Raw genomic sequence first — 20,154 nt, forward strand, 5'->3', positions numbered from 1 at the left:
CAACCTGGGCTGGAATGCCTAAGGAGACTACATTTTTTACTTCTTGTTAACCAGTGTGGTGAGATAGAAGTTTACTGTTGTTACTGGCTTGGTATAATCTAATGAGAGAATAACCAGCAGTTTGTGTGAGTCTGCCGTAGTTCTCAGAAGTTTGTGCTGAATTTGGCATTCTCAGCTGTGACCCACTGAGGCATGGTGACACTCCATGAAGGAGATTTTATTTTTTGGCACTTAGTATCAATCACATTATGCAGCAGCTCTGAAAAACACCTAATCCCTTCAGAAGCACCTGAACCATTCTCTTTACTTTAACTACTGCTTGAACTTGCTAGTATATTTCAGGGAATATTATAAAATAAATAATATGCCATTGTCACATCATACTAACTTAAATCATGATCCCACTGTGTCAGTGGGGGTCCCAGTGAACTGCTGCTGCCCTGCTCTTACCCAGTGGTTCACTACTAACTGGTTGAAGAGACCATGAAACCTGAAGCTGCATCAGGGAGGCTTCCTTTGGGTCCTGATTGGAGGAACAGTGGGACCTCTAATTGGTCAGGGCTTCCTACTTAACTTGCTGCGCCTCTTTTTCTGTTTATCTGTACAACTGGGTGAATTCCTGGTTGGCTGCTACATTGGACTGTGCCTTCTTGTCTGACTTCTGATTCCTGTCTCTGGTCCTGACCTTTGTCTTGACTCCTGATGCTAACTTCAGCCCAGACTGCTAGGTTTGACTGCCCTGGGTGAGATGCTTAGACCAAACCCTGTATAGTTTTGTTCTTGTGCATTTACTTTATCTTAAAAAATGGTAGTAAAAATGATGCTCTGAGGTTTATGGGCTCTATTGGATATTGAGTTCATTATGGTGAAGTAGTAATCTCTTGAAACATTTTTATGCTGGTCAAACACCTGAATTTTTATAAGTTTTTTTTTTTGTAATCACTATTAAAGCACATCCATAATATTTTTGTTATCCTAGTTCCAGTGCAGCTAAATATTTTGAGTACAGTCCTCTTTTTTAGGTAGTGATGGTATAGCAGTTACAACAAAGGATGAGCAGCTAAAATCTAATCTGACTTTACTTATTGATTCAGTTCCTGACCTGGGCAAGACTCTTGACCGCCTTATGCCTCAGTCAACTCAGCTGGAAAATTGGGTAAAGAGCAGGGCCTGCTGGAAAACCATCTTCAATTTGAACTAAGATTTCCTGGATACTTAAGGAGTGTAGTGCTTTGGCACAGACGTAATTGATAGTGGACTGTACAGCAAAAACATCCTGAGCTGTGTGACAAAATTGGTGATATCTCATTTGTTGTTGAGGCTCTGGGTGGTCTCTGCAGTCAGAGACTAATCCCATTTCTTGTGTTTGAAGCATTTTTTTTCAGTTATGTAGCATTAGTTTCTGTCCCAGGCAACCCCTCTGTACCTGCCCTTGTTAGGAGCACAGACCAAGCACTGCTGGACTCTGAGAAGGCACTCTGAGGTAAATTACAGTTCCTGTTGAGTTTAGGGGTTGCAGAACTAGATTATTCTGCCCTAGATTTATTGCAACCAAAGGTGGCATCAGTTGCTGTTGTATCAATAAAAATGGCATCCATGATCACCCCAGTATCCACATGTTACCTTTTCAGAATGTCTTTGCTATCCCAAACTGGGTTTCATATTGTCAGTCTGTAGCCAGACTTTGCTTTAATTGAGTTGTCGCAGGGTCACTTTACGTTTCCATACCCATTTATCACATTGCAACTCCTAAAAATAGGCATAAATATTAGTGTAAGCAGGGTCTGAATAAGTTCTCTCCTGGCAGCTTGCTGGGAAGGAGAGAGACTTCTGGAGCAAACTGTATTTACATGAACACACCTACTCTGCCAAGATATCCAGCAGATAGAGCTGTGTTGCTCAACGTGATCAACATTGGCTGGTGTTGGGTTACAAATCACTTTAATATGGAATGCAGGGGTAGTGAAATGTTGTTATCAATGTTGTTGTCTTTATTGTAGGAATAAAGGGGAGCGGAACTGTGCTTAACTTGTCCCAAAGAGCTGAAAATCACTAAGAGACTGACCTGCAAAGATCACAGCAGAGAGGCAGGCGGCAGCGATGAGGTGGCCAGCTGAGAGGGACGAGTGGCTGGTGGGGCAGCCAGCCAGCACAAGTGCTCAGATGGCGGAGCAAGCAAGGTGCCTTCTTCCCCGGGTGGAAGGTGAATTCACACAGATGTACCTCTGAACCCTGGGTCCTCACTGACCAAGGACAACCACTGTGAGTGGGGTGTGGTGAGGGAGCAGAGGGGGCATAGCAAAGAAACTTTTGGTTGTAGAATTCAAGACTGTGAGGCAGAAGACACTGCCCCACGCAGTCTGGGCTGGGAGTCCTACTCATGGTTTTTTGATTATGAATCCTGCTTGTGGCATTTTCCCTAATTAATGTCAGGTGACTTCTCTCCTTTCATTAAAAGTTTCTTTTGTACACTCAGAGTCTGTGCTTGCGCATGAAGAAGTATTGCCTCTGAGGCACCCAGGGGTGGTGTATATTTTTCCCAGGTTATTGGGTGGGGGCTCAAGCTGGTTCTGTGTTGTATTGTTGAAAAGGAACCCCTAGATATTGAACCCTGGCCTGGTTGCTGCCAGCTCCATCCGGCAGAAGGGTTATATTAGAAATGTATGAATTCAAAGCAAGCTGAACTCACACTTTTTCCTGGTTCATGCTACATACTTTCTGTGGTGCCTCTACAGTTAGTACACTGCTGATTGCAGTCTTCAGATACACTCATCCTCAATCTGAACAGTTTGTCCAGTCCTGCAGTTTTGTTGCTGCAGTGTTGAAGTCATATGGATCAAAGCCAAAGGCATGAAAATGGCATGTAGATAACCACTCGAAACTGATGTGCAGGCAGCAAGTGATCACCCACATGCACAAACAAAGCACCATCCTCTCACTAATTTGGCACTGTATGCAGTGGTTGAAGGCCAGCATCATCTGCTTGTGCCAGCAGATTTAAACTGCCCCAAACCTGCTAATCCATTCTGCATGACCCAAATTGGAAAAATTGCTATTTTATGTTCCTAATCCCCCATCTGCTATTTGTTTTCCTTCCTTTATCTTCCCATGATTTGGGAAGGAATTCAGGAATGCAGAGCACTACCTCTAATGTAGAGTGGCATATAGCTGATACTGCTTGCATCCTCTTAGTAGGTAAACTTGCTACGTTGTGTTCAGTCTGTAAATCACACCCACCCTTCTAGGTGTTCGCAATTTAGAAAATGATTCATGGGATTCCCACAAGCCTTTGATGATTGTGTTTAGGAATGTCATCTCTGCCAGCTGTATAGCAACAGCAGGAAGGACCAACCTCTTCTCAGCCAAATCTAACAAATACTGCAACACCTGTCCTTTAAATAAGTCAATATTTACCACATTTCTCTGGCTCTAAAGGACAGAAAAATAGTCATAACTGGATACTGTAGGCAGTAGCATGTTTGATGGCTACATTATTCGCAAGCAATTCTCAAGTGTTTCTTTTCCCAGGTTGTACAGGGACATGAACACTGCCTTGGGTTCCTTTCTGAATTTTCAGGGAGGGTTCTGAAACATTGCCTGTTAAAATGAATCAAAGCTTTGATTGTCATGATTTTTCCATGGGTTGTGCTTAACCTTAATATTTGTATTCTGCCACAAAAATCTCAAAAGATCACCCACAACAGCTTTAATGAGATCAATAAAAAGGAGACTTTGCTCACTTTAACCTGAAAACCACCTTGCCCCAAATTGTCACAATTAAGAAAAAATATTCCAGAAGTAATAACATCCAGCTCTTACATAACGATTTTCAGCAGTGGATCGCAAAGCACTTGACAAAGGAAATCAGCATCCTTATCCCCATTTTACAGATGGGGAAACTGACACACAGGCTGAGGAAGTGACTTGCCTAAGGTCACCCAACAGCAGACCTAGAAACAGTCTAGATTTCTTGAATTTCTGTGCAGTGTTCTATCCACTGACTAGACAACACTACCTCCCTCTAACTGAACCAAATTCCACATGCTTTTTGACCAGCCCTGAGAGCACTAACCTGCCAGTAAATTAGGTGTAAATTTAATTGATTTTAGAAGAGCTTTTGACACACATTTCACAAAATCCTACTCCAGAATTCAAATGATCTTGGATATAGGAATTTACGTTGGAGATAAAAAACTGGCTGAAGGACTACAAAGTTGTAGTGGTGAACATCAGTAATTTGAGTTGAGGGTGGGTTTTGGTAGGATACCATGGAAATATTAGGTACCTACTCATTTAACATCTGCATTAGTGATCTTGAAAATTGAGTAAATAGTGCATTAATTACATGGCTAGAAGATACTAACTTGAGAGGTTTTATAAACACCCGTGAGGACAGAGAAATTATGCAAAAGACCTTGTTAAGTTAAACATATGGTCAAGAAATAAAGTGGAATTTAACTTGGAGAAGTCCAAGTTAATTTTTCTGGAGAAAATAATCTAGAATGTATGTATTCAATTCAACTGGGCAAAGGTGGGCATACAGTAGGTAAATCTGAAAAGTAGCAGCATCCGAAGAATCGTAGGAGCAATAATGGGTTCACATTACACATAAGTTTGAAATGTGGTACGGCAACAAAAACTGTTAATGGAATTTTTGAATACTTAGGTACAGGCAATGTGTGAAATCCTGGCTCCCCTGAAGTTACTTAGATTCTTGCAGTACAATGCATTGACTTCATTAGGACCAGGATTTCACCCATCAGTCACAAAGCAGGTAAATTCATAGCACTTCTCTACAAGACCCCTGTGTAGATTGCACCTGGAGTGTGTTTATTCAGTTTGCTGATATTTTTGTGATAATGAGGAACACAAAACTTTAGGATGTTCAGCTAAGAACACCAAAAACAATTAAGAGGTGGAGGCAGTGACTTATTAAGAGAGTAAAAGAACTATTTATGTATGGTGTGACTAATAACTAAGGAGAGATACAGTAACTATCTACAGATATTTGATGGGTGAATCACCAAGTGTTTAATAAGCATAATGGAATGAAATTAAGAAGAAAAAAGAAAATCTTAACCTGAATATCCAGGAAAACTTTCTATCAGTGATGTCTTGCAGATTGTTTTCCTTTGTCATTTTAAAGTTAAAGTTAACATTTTTCCTGAGGCTTTAGGCACAGATTGTGCCAGAATGAAGGTACAGAATATAAGCATAATGGTGCAAAGAACTGAATGTAAAAAGTGGTGCCCTGACTTGAAGGCAGGATTCTATGTGCAGTCTAGCCAGAGCCACATAAGAAGCACTACTAATGTCCCTCTTTTGTGACATGACACATCTGTATATGCATCCAAAAAGTTTATTACCTATTTTGAAAACTCATACATAATCTGCTATCTATTATCACCCATAGATTTCTCTTGCAATTACTTCTTTCCAGATTTCCTCCTACCATTGAGAACCTTTGTTTCAGATTATTTTTCCCTAGATATATTAGCTTGCATTTTTCAAAGTTAAATCTCACTTTTCACACAGAGGCCATACATTCCACTTTGAAATACTCTCTGATAATTGAGGCCATAAGACCTGGTTATCAGAGAAACATAGAAGTTAGAGATGAAAAGTTCTATTAGGTCATCCAGCCCATCTCCCTGCCAGTGCAGGACTATTCCATGGGTCTGACTAGTTCATGGTGTACTGACAGCCTTCCTTTGTCAAAACGGAGTCATAGTGGTATCTTGGAACAGCTCTCTTTGGACCTAAACTCAGACTTTGCTGTTGTAGACAGATAAGTTCTCTTTCATGTCAGTGTGCCATCAGAAAAGAAAATTCAACACATTGATGCAATGAGTCAGACATTGTTAGTGGAAGATCCTGCACAATTTCAAAAGATATTATATGTCTAAGCATCAAAGTACTTGAACAAAAATAAAAAACAGATTGGCTAATTCTCTGGGTAGGATTCTTATTCTGTCAGTTTTCAGCATAGAACAAAACAAACATTGAAGTGCGTGAAATACAAAAACACGTTTTGTGCTTTAAAATGGAGTCATCTTTTTGTGCATGAAAGATAGTAAGATGGCACCCACTCATGCACAAAGTAATCAAAATTAATATTTTTAGCAGCAAATTGCTAATACTAAGCAAGGGCCTGATCATTTTCTCATTGAAATAAAGGGAAAACTCCCTGATTTCACTGGGAGCAGGATCATACTGCAAAACAAAGGTTGGATTACTTGAAACTATAATTGACCCAGTTTTGTAGTGGTAAGGGGGGCAGGGATGAGGAGGGTCCTAACCATCTTCAGTTTCTTGGTATATCAAGACTCAACTGTTACTACCAGTCTGTCTGTCTAATGTACTCTTTCCACCTGCTGGATATTCTGCTATCTATGTTAATAGCATTCAGTATTGCAATAAAGGCAGTCCTGGCTGATGTTCAATTAGATTAAAACCAGTGAGTTTTTAGTGCTCTTCTAGTTCTTTTCAATACGTGGGTGCTTTTTTGTTTCTTCGGGTGGGGGTGGGGGAAGTTACCTTTATCATAGTAAAAGTTGGAGCAAAGAAATAGTTACATTTATATCCCTTCCAGTCTGGTCTAAAAGAAAATAAAAAGGTTTTGTTCTCCTTTCCTATGCAGGCTAACTGAGTCTCAGCTGATATACATATTGAGGGGAGCATACCTCAAATAAAAGCATTTTTCATTAGAGTCAAAGACTGTCTTTAAACAATTATGTGACATTCGTTTGTTATTCTACTTGAAATACAAACAGGCCATTTCATGCAATATCTACAGTATGGAAAAATACTGATTTTCTGTCTTATTTATTATTCTCTGAAATAGGTTTTTTGCTGACCTAATATATTGAAAAAGGACCTTCTGTTCTTCCCCGATGGGTCTCAAGGCTCTTTGGGTCATTTTATATACATTGCACATCTTTGACCAAGACTTTCAAAGGGTGTGCACCACTTGAGAGAATGTTATATAACTCCACAGAAAGAAGCCTTGTCTGTAATTAAAATTCTATACAAAATAACAAGATCGTCATCAGATTCTTTATATTCATATACAATCTGTTGCCATGGGAGCTAGCACTGAATAGCAAGGTAGGCAAAATCAGTAATGTTACATTACATTTGCCCTATAGCCACTGGAGCGCCCCTTAAAATAAAGTCACCTTTTATCTCTGCTTTCGGAATAAACACTAAACTGGATTTTTAGTGCAAAATCCTGATTTCAAGGTTATTGATGCCAGACTAAATTAATACAGTCTGTGCGATAGCATACAAAATCCCCAGCAAAGCCAGGGATACTCCTGTCTTTTGAAAGCTTGACATTTGTTTTTCATCATGAACTTAAAGGTCACCAGCTACAGATGAATCAGGACACCTACTTGAGTTTACATTTACATGCATTTTTATTTTATTCCCACATGCACTTTTTTATAAGATCTCTCACTGGAATAAAACAGTAGTCCTCTCTTATTATCCAGGTTTGAAAAACGAAAAGAGTTATCATCCTACTCTCTTTAAGAACAAACTAGTTGTTTTTAATCTCATTATACTGCAGTTCCAAGAAATACATGAGTTTTCTTTTAGCTCTCTGCGGATATTGCTGCTTATACCAAACATCACAAGTCTCTATAATCAGCTATAAGCGATGTTAAAAAAAGTGATAGATTAAGCCTGAATCACTAGTTTGCTACTTTTATAATCTCACATGATGATTGCTAAAATACTGTCAATGTTGCATTGTCAAAGTAATTGGAAACCGGTCTCTGTGTACTGGTACTTGTTTAATTTTTATTTCATTTCTGGAGAGATGTATGCAATTAATCAAAATGCAGGATTCAGAATTTATGATGAATCAAAATATAGGATTTGGAATTGTCAACAGATGTGCTCCATCTCTTCTGCATATGAAATTTTTGTTTTTGTTCAGGATAGGCATGTGACCTGTATTGCTGCACAGATTTTGTGAAACCAAATATTTTATATTTTTACCAAAATACATGTGGAGCTGACAGAGCATGATGCATTCATTTTCCTTGATTTTGTAGTGAGGGAAAGGCTAGCATGAATAATTCAAAAATAATGCTGAGACTGTTAAGATTTAGTACTGGAGAGGTCATCACAGTTGGGAGAATGAGCTGGGAGACTATTACTATTCCACGATCTTTGAATCTCAAGGTGACATCATTATTTCTCTATATCTATAATGTGGTGCAGCAACCAACTTATTGCGGTGTTTCTCATGTAGGGTAGAAAGATCAATTACATACAGACCTCAAAATGTGAACTATAAGCATAGTGTCCAATAAAACTGTCATTAACAGTCACCACAATTTTAGCTGTATGCTTCCAGGTCAAGCTGTTTTAAAAATGATAACTGACATTGAAAGGTTGAATAAAGAGCACTCATTCTAAAGGGAGCAATTTTTTAGCCAAATAACTTAAACTCTTTCATTAACAAATGTGTTAATTCCTTCCCTGATGTTACAAAAGTATTTAATCTTGAGTTTAAAAAAGTGTGTGTGTGTGGGGGGGGGGGGCTTGAGCATTTAAACAAAAGAGTATTCAGTCTACCCTGGAAACACAGAGGTTTGCTACATGATCGACATCAATGGTAAGTATTGTTGAACACAGATAAAGCATCTCCATGCAATCCGATTTAATTTATTCCTGTTTTCAACAAGAAACTGAAAGACACTACCCAAAATGGAACTTATATAAGAGTAATGTTTACCACATTACATTAACTATTGCCTCACCTTCCCATATATTGATAGCTAAATCTGTTCCCCACAGAATATATGGTATCCAAAATAATTAAGGTCACCCACAAATATTCAAAAGTAATGTGTGACAGCAAATAGCCTTTAGTACTGCAGAAGTATCTCTCTTTTGGATAAACACTGATTTGTATGTTTAATTAAACATACATTTACACTAGAGACTATTCCTCAAGAAGCGTAACTCTTCCAGTCAATTCTCTTTCTATTTTTTTGTTTTCATTTTCACATCAATATTTGAATTATAAATTGTAGTTTTGAAATAGGGGGATTGGGTGGGGGATAAACCATGCATCCAATAATGTTTTGATAATAGTTTCAAAGTTATTCTAAAACTTATGCTATACATTTAAAGCAAAGATTACATTTTGTTATTCAAACAAGCCAAATCACTCTTCTCCTTCCTCATTTTTTTCAGATTTTTTCCTATAGAATTTAAGACAAGCAGGGACCAATGTGATCATCATTTCATCACATTTTTCTCATACCTCTTGGTTACTTTCTTCAGCGATAGGTGAGCACTGACACTTTCCCCAGACAGAAACTAAATGTCAAGTTGTGGAAAAAATTTGTTCAGTAGTTCCAGCATCTGACTCCTTGGTAGTTTTCACAGGCAATTGTGTGCTGATGCTTGTGAATCTAACATATGGTTAGGTTCCAAATAAGCTTGTTGGCTGCTTTATACTTCTGAATTCCATCCTCCTTTCATTCATCTCTGCAGCTTTGGCAATTAGATGCTACCCCAGAAAGTATTCATCTGATGGATCAAGTGTATGCAGGGAAGACTGATTAAAAAGGAAGACTCTTTATCACTTTGTTTGCAAAGATCTTCTGATGAGAAGAGCCAGAAAGAAAGGAGACTGTGATTGGACCATGGAATTTAGTCTAGCTAAATCAAGAGATGAAGTAAAATGAATCAGAGGGATCAAAGGCTAATAGGTATATATGATGATCCCATCAGAAACATAAAACAGCTGTAAAATACAGAGCTTTTTTTAAACTTACAGTAGACTACAGGTAGATTGCAGGTGGATTTTTTTAAAAAAATAAATAAAACGGTGGCCTTCTAAACCAAGCTTTTTTTCTGGCTTGACCAAACATTTATGCACCATTTTTTAGGCATGCAGAGTGAAGTTGACCCTTGTGTAGATGGCCAGCACAAGACTTATGCATGACTTAAGTCCCACTTAAGCCTCATTTTGAGAACTTAAGTGAACTTAAATTGTGCTGTAACCCTTTTGCTAGCCATCTGCGCAGGGATGGATTTTGTTCTTTAGAGTAGTTGCAAGCAATAGGCAACAAAGAAGGACAAACTGCTTTGAGGATTGTTAAGGACAGTCACAATGTTCATAGTTTCACTGTGAAAGTGGCCAAAAAATATGAATGTAGCAGCTAGTAGGAGTTTGTATTCTATCTGCAGTGTAATGAAACCCAGGTGACTACTCTCACAGGGGAGGAAAGAAGGTCTTACAGTAAAGGAACTTAAATGGGACCCAGGAGACGGGGGTTCAATTCCTGGCTCTGCCACAGACTTTTTGTATGAATACAAGCAAGTCATTTAGTCTCCTTCTGCTTTAGTTCCCCATCTAAAAAAGGGGATTGATAATACTTCCCTAGGTCACAGAGATATGATGACGATTATTCATATTTGTGAAGTGTTAGGATATTGTTATGATGGGGACCGTACGATTAGGTGGACTGTGCAATCAGTACAGATAAAGCACAGTATATGGAGGAAGTATGGTCTAGTAGTTAGGCACAGGACCTGGAGTCAGGAGGTGTGGCTTCTATTCATCCACAGACTCATGTGACCCTAAGAAAATCAATTGGTCAAATTGTGGCATAGTTTCTGTAAAGCTGAAATAATTCTAACTTATCTCACAAGGTTGCTGTGGGGCCAAATTATTGCTGTAAAGCTATGTCAAAAGCTATGTTACACTAGCTGAAAATCTGGCATAGAGTATGGGGACATAACACAGTAATAAATATGTTGTAAGCTAAAGCCATCTTGCTCTCCCTGATACCTCACTTGACAGCTAAATAATGATCATACAATCAAGAGATACTGTAAGAGGAGTTTGAGCTCATCCCCATACCAAAGAGGGAGGAAATCTGCATTTCAAAGTGCTCAGAACTGGTGACATTTCTGTTTAGAAATTAAAACCCCAATTCCTTCATGAATGAAGTAACACTTCAGGCAGTAGAAACACAAAAACCAACCAACCATTCTCAATAGATTTGTTCATCAACACCTATAGTGGAAACTCAGTCAACTAATTATAGATTTATTTTTTTTAAGTGATGAAATATTGCATCAATAAGAAACAAACCTCTAGAATATGTTCGTTATCTTCCACATTAAACGAAGTCTATGACCCGTTAGCTCCCCTATTAAATTTAATAGGTTGCCTCATGAGAAGCAGCTCATTAATATGAATATGAAGAACATGCTTCAACCTGCAAAGTAAATAACACATATGAGTGTTTACCATGGGCACATTTACTCTTAAAAATGAACTGTTTCAATAGAAATAGGCTAGGAATCAGGTACCTTGTTTCTATTCACTGCTGTATCAGACTTGTGGTGTGACATTGAGGAAATCATTTAAGTGCTTTGTGCCTGTTTCTGCAACTGTTGAAAAAAAAAAAGGAAATTGTAATACTGTACCTATGTCACATGGCTATTGTAAGGCTAAATAATCAGCATTAATAATATTGGGCTAGACAGCGACATTACAAGTTGCCCTGAATACGGCACAGCATGTAGTGTGAGCAGCAGACAGAGAATGAATTATGACCATGGCACCCCCTCACGTGCCAGGGAAAAGCAATCTGCTCCAGATCTGTACCAGTTTCAGATTATTTCTTCTTTTGTGCTGGTGCAGCTCCATCAGCCAGTACTTTTGGGGTGAGCGGAGATCAAGGTTCCACTCATTCCTTGGCCATACCAACCTACTCCCTGCTTGCAGGGAGAGGAGTATTGGCCCTATGGTGGCTACTCTCCCTACTGTACTGTGACCTGTGATGTGGGTTCCCTGCACAAGGGAGTAAAGGGACCTCTTCAGTCCCTTAATTCCCTGTGTGCAAACACAGGACGAAAGACAACCTTGCTCATTACTGAAATGTTTAGAAGCCATCCTATGTGCTTAGGTTTCTGTTTGATTTACTTACAGTAAGTTACTAAGGGCAAAATTAACAAAATCCCACACTAAAAATTTAAACAGAAAAAGGTCAGGAAATACAGAGGTTATAGCTCTCATAGGAACATTTACCCACATTGGGGTCAGTTTTCAGAGGGGCAGCTTCTTTTTGGCGAGCTCATTTTCTCTCAAAAATTAACACACATCTGTGAATTACAGGCATAATTCTGAGGACTGGCACCCTGAGAACTTGATTATATTATTCATTCTTTTTGAGTTATCAGTAAGTAAAATTTCCTTTATATATTTTTGCTGAAAGAGTTTATTCATTCTACCATTGTTCATAAATAGCTACAGGGATTGTCTTCAAATTTTGTAGGGGAATTAATCTCTGGGTTTAGACCAATCTTGGAAAGCTTCAGACTCAACAGTGGAAAAGAAAAGGTTATAACTGAAGCCTGAACAAAACAAAAAGAAATAAATTAAAAAAATCAGGCCTGATCCTACAAGGGGATGTGACCAAGTGGACTATTACACTGATGCAAAGCCCCACTGAATTCAGTGGTCCAGAACCTTCACATCTGTTCACAATGGAGACACTCCAATGGCGTCAATCCTGTGTGGAAGAGGGGCTTTGTCTCGGTTTAGTGGGGAAAATTCCCCTTTCCTCTTACTTTTTAAACTTTAAAAAGTAACACAGAAAATAGGATTTCCCCCCACAATTTCCATAAAAAACAAATTAAAATCTTCAGGATAGAACTAGTGTAATCCTCTGGGATCATGTGGCGGTCCATTGACTTCAGTGGAATTCCATCTACTTGAAGTATTTTTAAGTCTTTTAGGCAGAGACCATGTCTTCTTGTTTTCACTGCAAAGTACCTGTTACATCCTGGAGGCTATAAAAGGGCAAGATTTCACTCGCAGCCCCCTGTAAGGAGCAGCATGTGTGACAGGTTTTTCCCAGGGTACCGGCTGGGGTACCTCTGAGCCGTCTGACCCACCAGCCTAGGCTCCCTTTCACACTGTGTTGCTGTGACAAGCTGTAGACCACTCCCACCAGCATTCACATAGCCAGGGACACAAGCAGCTGCAGTTACATGCAGGCTTTGGCCAGCCACTGCATGAACCAACAATAGAGAGGCTGCAGCCAAAGTAACCACTGGCTCCCCAGCCTTAGACTCCACAGCTGTACTGTCCTGCCCTTGTTGAAACTCCAACCAGTATGAATTTATTACCCAGTTCGCCCCTCCCTCAATGTGGAGAGTAATATGCAACAAACTTTTGTTAACGAAGTTGAGATTTTTCCACAGACACTTCACTTAAAGGCACAGTGGTTTAGATTAAAACATAAAACAAGTTTATTAACTACAAAAGATAGATTTTAAGTGATAGCAAACAGATCAAAGCAGATTACCTAGTAAATAAACAAAAATGCAAACTAAGCCTAAAATACTAGAAAGATTGGGTATGAATTAGTAATTTCTCACCCTGACTGATGATACAAGCAGGCCTGCAGAGTCTTAAGGCACAAGCTGCACTTGCTTTGCAGCTTGGAATCCCCACCACCGTTCCAAGTCCTTTTTCTTCAGAGCATCTCTCAGGTGTTGAGTTGTGGGGGAGTGAATAACAACAGATGATGTCACTCCCTGCCTTATATATCTTTTCCATGGGGTAGAAACCCTTTGTTTCAAAAACAGTTCCAGCCCAGTTTGTGGAAAAATACCGGTACCCAAAATGGAGATCAGTGACATGTGGTCTGGTCACATGTCCTTGCATGCCCTGCTGAGTCATAGCAGCCATTACTTACAAGCTGTCTGGAGCATTCTCAGGAAGGCTCACCAGGTGGGGGGATAAGCTTCTCCTAGCTCCTATTTTTTTTCCTAATGGCCCATTACCCTGAATAGGCCCTTCACAACCAGCTATCTAGGCTGGAAGCATTTTGCCTAGTGGATGTTTCCCAGGTGTAACCACATTTGAAATACAGATACATAGTCAATATTTATAACTTCAGATACAAAAATGAAACATGCATAAATAGGATAATCATATTCAGAAAATCATAACTTTTCTGACACCCTACATGACCTAGCTTGTAAAAATGCATCATAATTATGCCATTATCATATCCTAATATTACTATGATGAATATGGGGTGTACTGTCACAGCATGTATGTCACTGCATGTGCTCCGTAGGAAGAACTCCAGAAAGGAACTGTGACCCTCAAAACATCCTCCTGAGTTACAGTTCCTTCAACATACCTGTTTTGTGCAGGGAGGGAAGTGTGCTGCATCAGCCCATTACAGGAGGCAGCAATGCCGGCTGGAGCATGAGTGGGTGGGAGCCATGCCTCTGTCTACTACCCTCCTCTCTCCACACACTCTTCATGCATTTGTTGGGGGTGGAGAGGGAGTATCAGGGTTACAGACCCTGCTCTCCCTACTGTACCTGGATTCATGATCTATGAAGGGTCACAAGGTGGAGGGCCTTCATTTCCTGCATCACAGTATAAGGCTGGGTCATAATAGAGGCCAAAATAAATAATTTCCTAATAATAGTTATCAACTCAACAATAGAGTTTGCCATCACAATTTTTTTTTTAATAATTAAACACTTCGGAATTAATTCAAAGTACTTAGAAAAGTTTGCACGGTTTTGACCTACACTCTGCTCCTTAATGCGTACAAATGCAATGTGTTGGGTATTCCAATAATTTTTTACATTTTTGTTCCATTACACGTACTCAGGAGAACGTCTTTATTTCAAATTTAAAATAGTCTATGAAAATCTGTATTGACGTAGCATCTTATTAGGCTACTTGCAAAATATTCCCAGAACTAATTTTTAATTAATATAGTTCACTGAAAACTTATAAAAGATTCATACATAATATGATAAAAAGAAATAAACATCTTCAATAGCATGTCATTTTATTTTTCTAATTTCTTTGTAGAACATTGAGGGTTTTTTTACTCCTGTGTTGTCAGAACGAAAACACCTAGTCTTGTGAAATGACTTACACTTGTCATTTTGTTTATCATAACATGTCAAATTTGGCAGATCTGCCAAAATACATTTATTAAATCAGGGCAGTTCTGTCACTATTACTTACATTGGGTGTTACCCCATTCTACAAGTAGTCCTATTTCTTTCAGCTGGAGTTCTTGTAGAGTAAGATACTACTCCTCAAAGGGCTTGATCCATAGCTCACTGAAGTCAGTAGAAAGGATTTCATTTATACAAACTGGCTTTGGATCAGTCCAAAAGTGATGAAGGATGGCAGAATTGGGCTCTTAATGTCTGATCCTGCAAATATTTACGATTGGGACTTTTCATGGTAGAAAGCACCACACCTGTAATTAAGTGTTTGTAGGATTGGGTCCTTAGAGAAATAAAAAGGGCATATTCCTGTCTCAAGATCTTTCAGTAAGAAAGACCCTATGTGCTCTTTGGTACATTATATGTAAATTATCTTCGGACCAAGGAATTATGCATAAGAGTCCATGGAATATTGTGAGACTTCTCCAAGAAGCCCTCTCCTTACTCCTTTTTCTCCCCCAGAGTCCCGACCAGGGGAGTATCAATATCTTGTGATGCTTAATAAATCTACTTATTTTAGTCTGCTCCCAGATTTTAAGTTTGCATCAGAGTTTTATATTACAATATTTTCTGGCACTGTAGAAGTTGTTGGGGGGGAAATCTGGAGAGTTTGATAGCTGAGCTGGGCAAAGCTGTGGCTTTTGGTTGCCAGGAAAGCATTGCTTTGGTGTATCCTGAAAGCAGTTGCAGGAGGCCTTTGCTGCTGAGATGGGACTTCATCTCCTTAGCCCTTCTGCTTTTGGGCAGCGGCAGTGGTGGAATTAGATTTAGGGAATGGCAATTTGCATTCCTCATTTCCCACATCAGTAATATCTAGTTATCCTATTATTTGCCATTACATCCAGCAACAATGGATGAGCCTGTTTGCTCTATGATTCTTCTAAAATGTTCAGCAGTAAAATAGCTAATGCTGATATTTGCATCATAATAAGGTTTCATTCCCACCGATATGGAAGAGAGAAGTTGACACTTGTCCCAAAGCTATTGTTTTAGACTGTCTGCAGACTCAGGCAGACATCAGTGTAAGTGGGGGAGGAGGAGTGGCATTTCAGGAGGCCATACAGGGTGTACCTACCCTCTTGGGTGGCAGAAAGCCTGGGTGGGTGGGTAAGGTTCTGTGGCCTGCAATGTGCAGGAGTTCAGACTAGTTGATCATTGTGGTCCCTTTTGATCTTAAAGTCTGTGAGTCTAAGGGACTCCCTGTGCAGCTGTGTGAAGGAGGGCATGGGGAAGTGCTGGGAAGGGTAAGGAACAAAGGAACTTCCTCCCATGAGTGAATGGATTTTAGGGCTGCAGAAACTACTCCAGCTAGTGAAGCTGCTTTGTATCCTGGATGGACAGACTCCCCACCTTTTACCCCTACAGACATCTTCAGTGACCGACCCAGTTTCTTAGGCAGGGCAGGGGAGGATGTTGCTCTACATGTAGTTTCTTTTAAAGAGCTTTAGTGATGTTGTTAGAAGTATTAGTGATCACATTCCAGAAATCATGAGCATCACAACAGAGGAGCGACAGGGTTTGGCTCATAAAGGACTATATAGAGTCTGAACACCTATACAAGAAATGAGGTAGGTCAAAATTTGGGGCCTACCAACCTGGACAGTACCCCTTTACTTACTTTAACCAGGGAAATATTACAAGACCAATAACAAGACCATGATACAGTAATAACACCAGCCATCTCCATTTAGGCCTCCCTTAATTTCATGTTGTTGGACATCTTTGTCCCAGTCAAAGTAACACAGCATCCTTGGCAGGGTCCAATCCTGCAAGGTGCCGAGCACCCTCAACTCCTGTGCTATTTTAGGGCATTCAGCCCAGTCAATGTAAGTCTTTACATCGACTTCAATGGGCTTTGTATCAGGCCCTAACTGTAAACTGATACATTCTCATGTAGGTAAGCTAAAGTAATGAAATTACTTATTTAAACATATATTGTCTATGGTAATGTTATTTAGTTTAAATCAGTAGTACTTCCTGATCCCTATGTAGATTTGCATAGTGCAATATTAACCTATCTACTAATGATATTGTAAGTCTGGGTTTTAGCTTATTTTAAACTTAATCAAAAGCACCATTGGGTATTCTTTAATGTTATAGGAAAGGAATGATTAATTTAAGGTTCAGGTGCAAGATAGGGTCAGGAAAGAAATGTTACTGGTTATAGTGATCATTTCAAGATGAATTTGTGGTTTGAAGCTTCATTTTGTATGATGGGTGACATGCGAGTGATCACAGTGTTTTGGTGCAATGTTCTGTGATGGGCTTTTCATAAAAATTAGCTGACAATGTCATGAGTATACAAGTAAATTTATAGCTTTCATACTGGACTACCATTCCCAAAGCAATTTCCAATCACTTGGGCTTTTTATTAAGTTTATTGTTCTTTTATTGTTCAGCAGAGTGTAAGCAGTGAGATTACAAATAAATGTAAGTTTCACTGGGTATGAAGTCAAGCTTGTAGAATTAGGAAAGAAGCAAGTGAAGGAAAGCAAAAATTAATTTGAATCATCATTGGTGATATGAAAGAGCACATTTTGACTTTTCTTGTCAAATGTACATACTGTATACAGCGTCTGAATTTGACATACTGTTTGTTAAAGTTGAAACAGAAAATTCAGAAAACAGTGTGTCATTTATGCTCAAAATATATTGATGAAGCTTTTGACTTTCTTACTGAAATCATCGTTGATTTTTTTCCCAGTTCACTTCCTACCTCTTTGTTCTTATTTCTCACTATCACTTGCTTGTAGCATAACAGAAACCAACAAGTGAAGGACAACAAACTTTCTCACTTCAGAATCATTCTCATAGTATCTTCAGCATGAGACCTTCAGCATTTATTTCCCTCACCTTTTCCCCCCTCAGAGAATGAATATTTTATCATTTTGGTTAATATCCCGACTAGCAGAGCAGAAAATCAGACATAGCTTTGAATGACACATTTTCAACTGCAAGTTAGTCAAAAAAAAATCATTCTTATGTGGGTCTTCAATACTTACACAGTTTTCAGGAAGCTTAATTAAAATGTGTGTTCTTTCCTTGTTATTACTATAGTGGACTCCACTTAAAACTAGATGCTGTTTGTCTGAACAATCTGACAATAACTGGGATCCAAAAGCAAATCAATTTGCTGTGTTGCTTCCGCTATTACGTAAGTTATAAATAAAATGATTTTTTCCCCAGATGGCTCCCTGGTGGCCTTGCAGTCCTCCCAGTACCTGTTTTTATCCCTGCTTTAACTGCCCCATGGCTTCTCTAATCCACTTGCCCCTATAGCCTTGTTCCATCGCCTCTTGGACTCACTGAAGTCTTTCCCCAAATGGTACTTTGCTTCATATGAAAAAGAGCCAAGCTTTCAGTGGTGGAAACAAGTTCAAACACAGTTAATGCAGTATCCAAGATGACCATAAGATTCCTAGCAGCTTCAGCCCCCAAAAAGATTTGCAAAAGCAACTATCCTGTTCCTTTCTATGACTGAAGAGCAGCTTTTTATTATTGTTAATGTTACATACCACTCAAGAGGGTGTTTTAGTCAGACAGATAATATCAAATGCTTTGCATCCCAAGCGTAAGGAATTTGAAGTTCTTCCTTTTTCAGTGCCAAGTGGAGAAAACTGATGTTTGAACAAGAGTGTGGTAGGTGACAATTAGTCATGGCCCACCTTGTCTCTGTAGAGGCTGTCTAGCATCTACCATGTAACAGCTAGGGTCCCTCTGCTGCATGGTTCTGATGCTGAAAGCTTCACATGACAATTGTGCTTACGCATGAACAGTCCCATTAAAGGTGATGGGACTACTCATGTGATTAAAGACTACTCACCTAGAGAGCAGGTTCAGGCTGCAAGTTCATCTTCTATTGTGTTTTGCTTAACTCAGTCATTTAAAAGACTGAAAGGCTGACATTTTTCTACCAGGCCTGTTTATGCCATGGGTGAATTATGCCTTCAGATATGTGGAAGGATTCCTATTGAAATCAATGGAAACCATACGTATACAAGAACGGAACATGTCACTTTATCAACTCTTTATTTTCTAACTTGCCTCTTTACGACAGCTGAAATCAGTAATTTTTATACGTTTTGTGCGTGTGTTTATTTTAGAAAATTGGTGAGAAGTAATCTACAATCACACAGAAATAGTAATAAAAGGAAAACAAGAAAATGATAGGACTAAAAATGGCCCATATTTTTGCCATAAACACAGTGGAAGTATATTGAGAAGTATAAGCAAAAAATCAATAAAAAGTAGAATGTAAGAGCTATAGAGTTCAAACAAAGTGCATTCACTCCCTAGTTCATATGAGGACTTGCTGATATATACATGCAAAATTTCATGAAAATCAGAATTTATTGTCATCAATAATAATGAAGAACTTAGCTCTGCTATTTCTCTTCATTTTAGCTGTACATTTCTCCATAAATGTACCATCTATGTAAAGGACTCAGTCTTGATCCTATTAAGTCAACTGCAAGTCTCCAACTACCTTTGATGCAGGTTTGGGCCCCAGATAATTTTTCTTTATTTTTAATAAAGTGATATATGTGATTTGATGTTAGTCTGTCTCTTGAAAAATGCACAAGGAATAAAATTCCAGTGTTTGGAATTATCAGGGAGTTAGCCCCAAATCCCTATCAAATGTAGTTCTATCTAGATAAGAATGGTAGTGCTCTTTTTCTGACTTGAGTCTCGGTTTTACGTATATATGAGATCAGTGTGTTGCACAAAAGTTACTTGGTTGATAGATTCAATACATATTCACTGTTTGCTACTGAAAACTGGTATATTTTCTAATTTTAAATGCCGTGGAATTGGCTCTAGGAGGACTCCATGCAAGACCCAAGGGCCATTTTTTATTTCTCCTATGTTATTCCTCCCTTTTCTTTATATTACCAAATATAATTTATACTGGAGTTCTTTTACTTCTTGTGGTAGTTTCATCTTCTCTCTGTCTGTCTATCTGTCCTCCTATTGAATCTGAATACCTCCCAATCCTGCATTTAATTTATTGCTAGTCTTATCACTATGTGATTTCTAGATACAATGAAAAAAATGCTTTGGAAGGGTCTGATACAAAACCAATTGAGCCAATGGGGATCCTTCAGCTTATTTAAACAGACTTTG

General features: G+C 38.9%; 1 long non-coding RNA gene across 1 annotated transcript in view; it reads left to right on the forward strand.

Moving 5' to 3' along the window:
- Positions 1-552: 552 nt before the first annotated feature.
- Positions 553-20,154, forward strand: part of LOC142072826 (uncharacterized) — a 68,937-nt gene continuing 49,335 nt past the window's right edge. The window contains exons 1-2 of the long non-coding RNA XR_012669413.1: positions 553-743; positions 2,001-2,262. This is a non-coding gene — a long non-coding RNA (uncharacterized LOC142072826). The remainder of the gene's footprint in view (positions 744-2,000; positions 2,263-20,154) is intronic.

This window comes from Caretta caretta, chromosome 7, assembly GCF_965140235.1.
Source record: "Caretta caretta isolate rCarCar2 chromosome 7, rCarCar1.hap1, whole genome shotgun sequence".
NCBI lineage: Eukaryota > Metazoa > Chordata > Testudines > Cheloniidae > Caretta > Caretta caretta.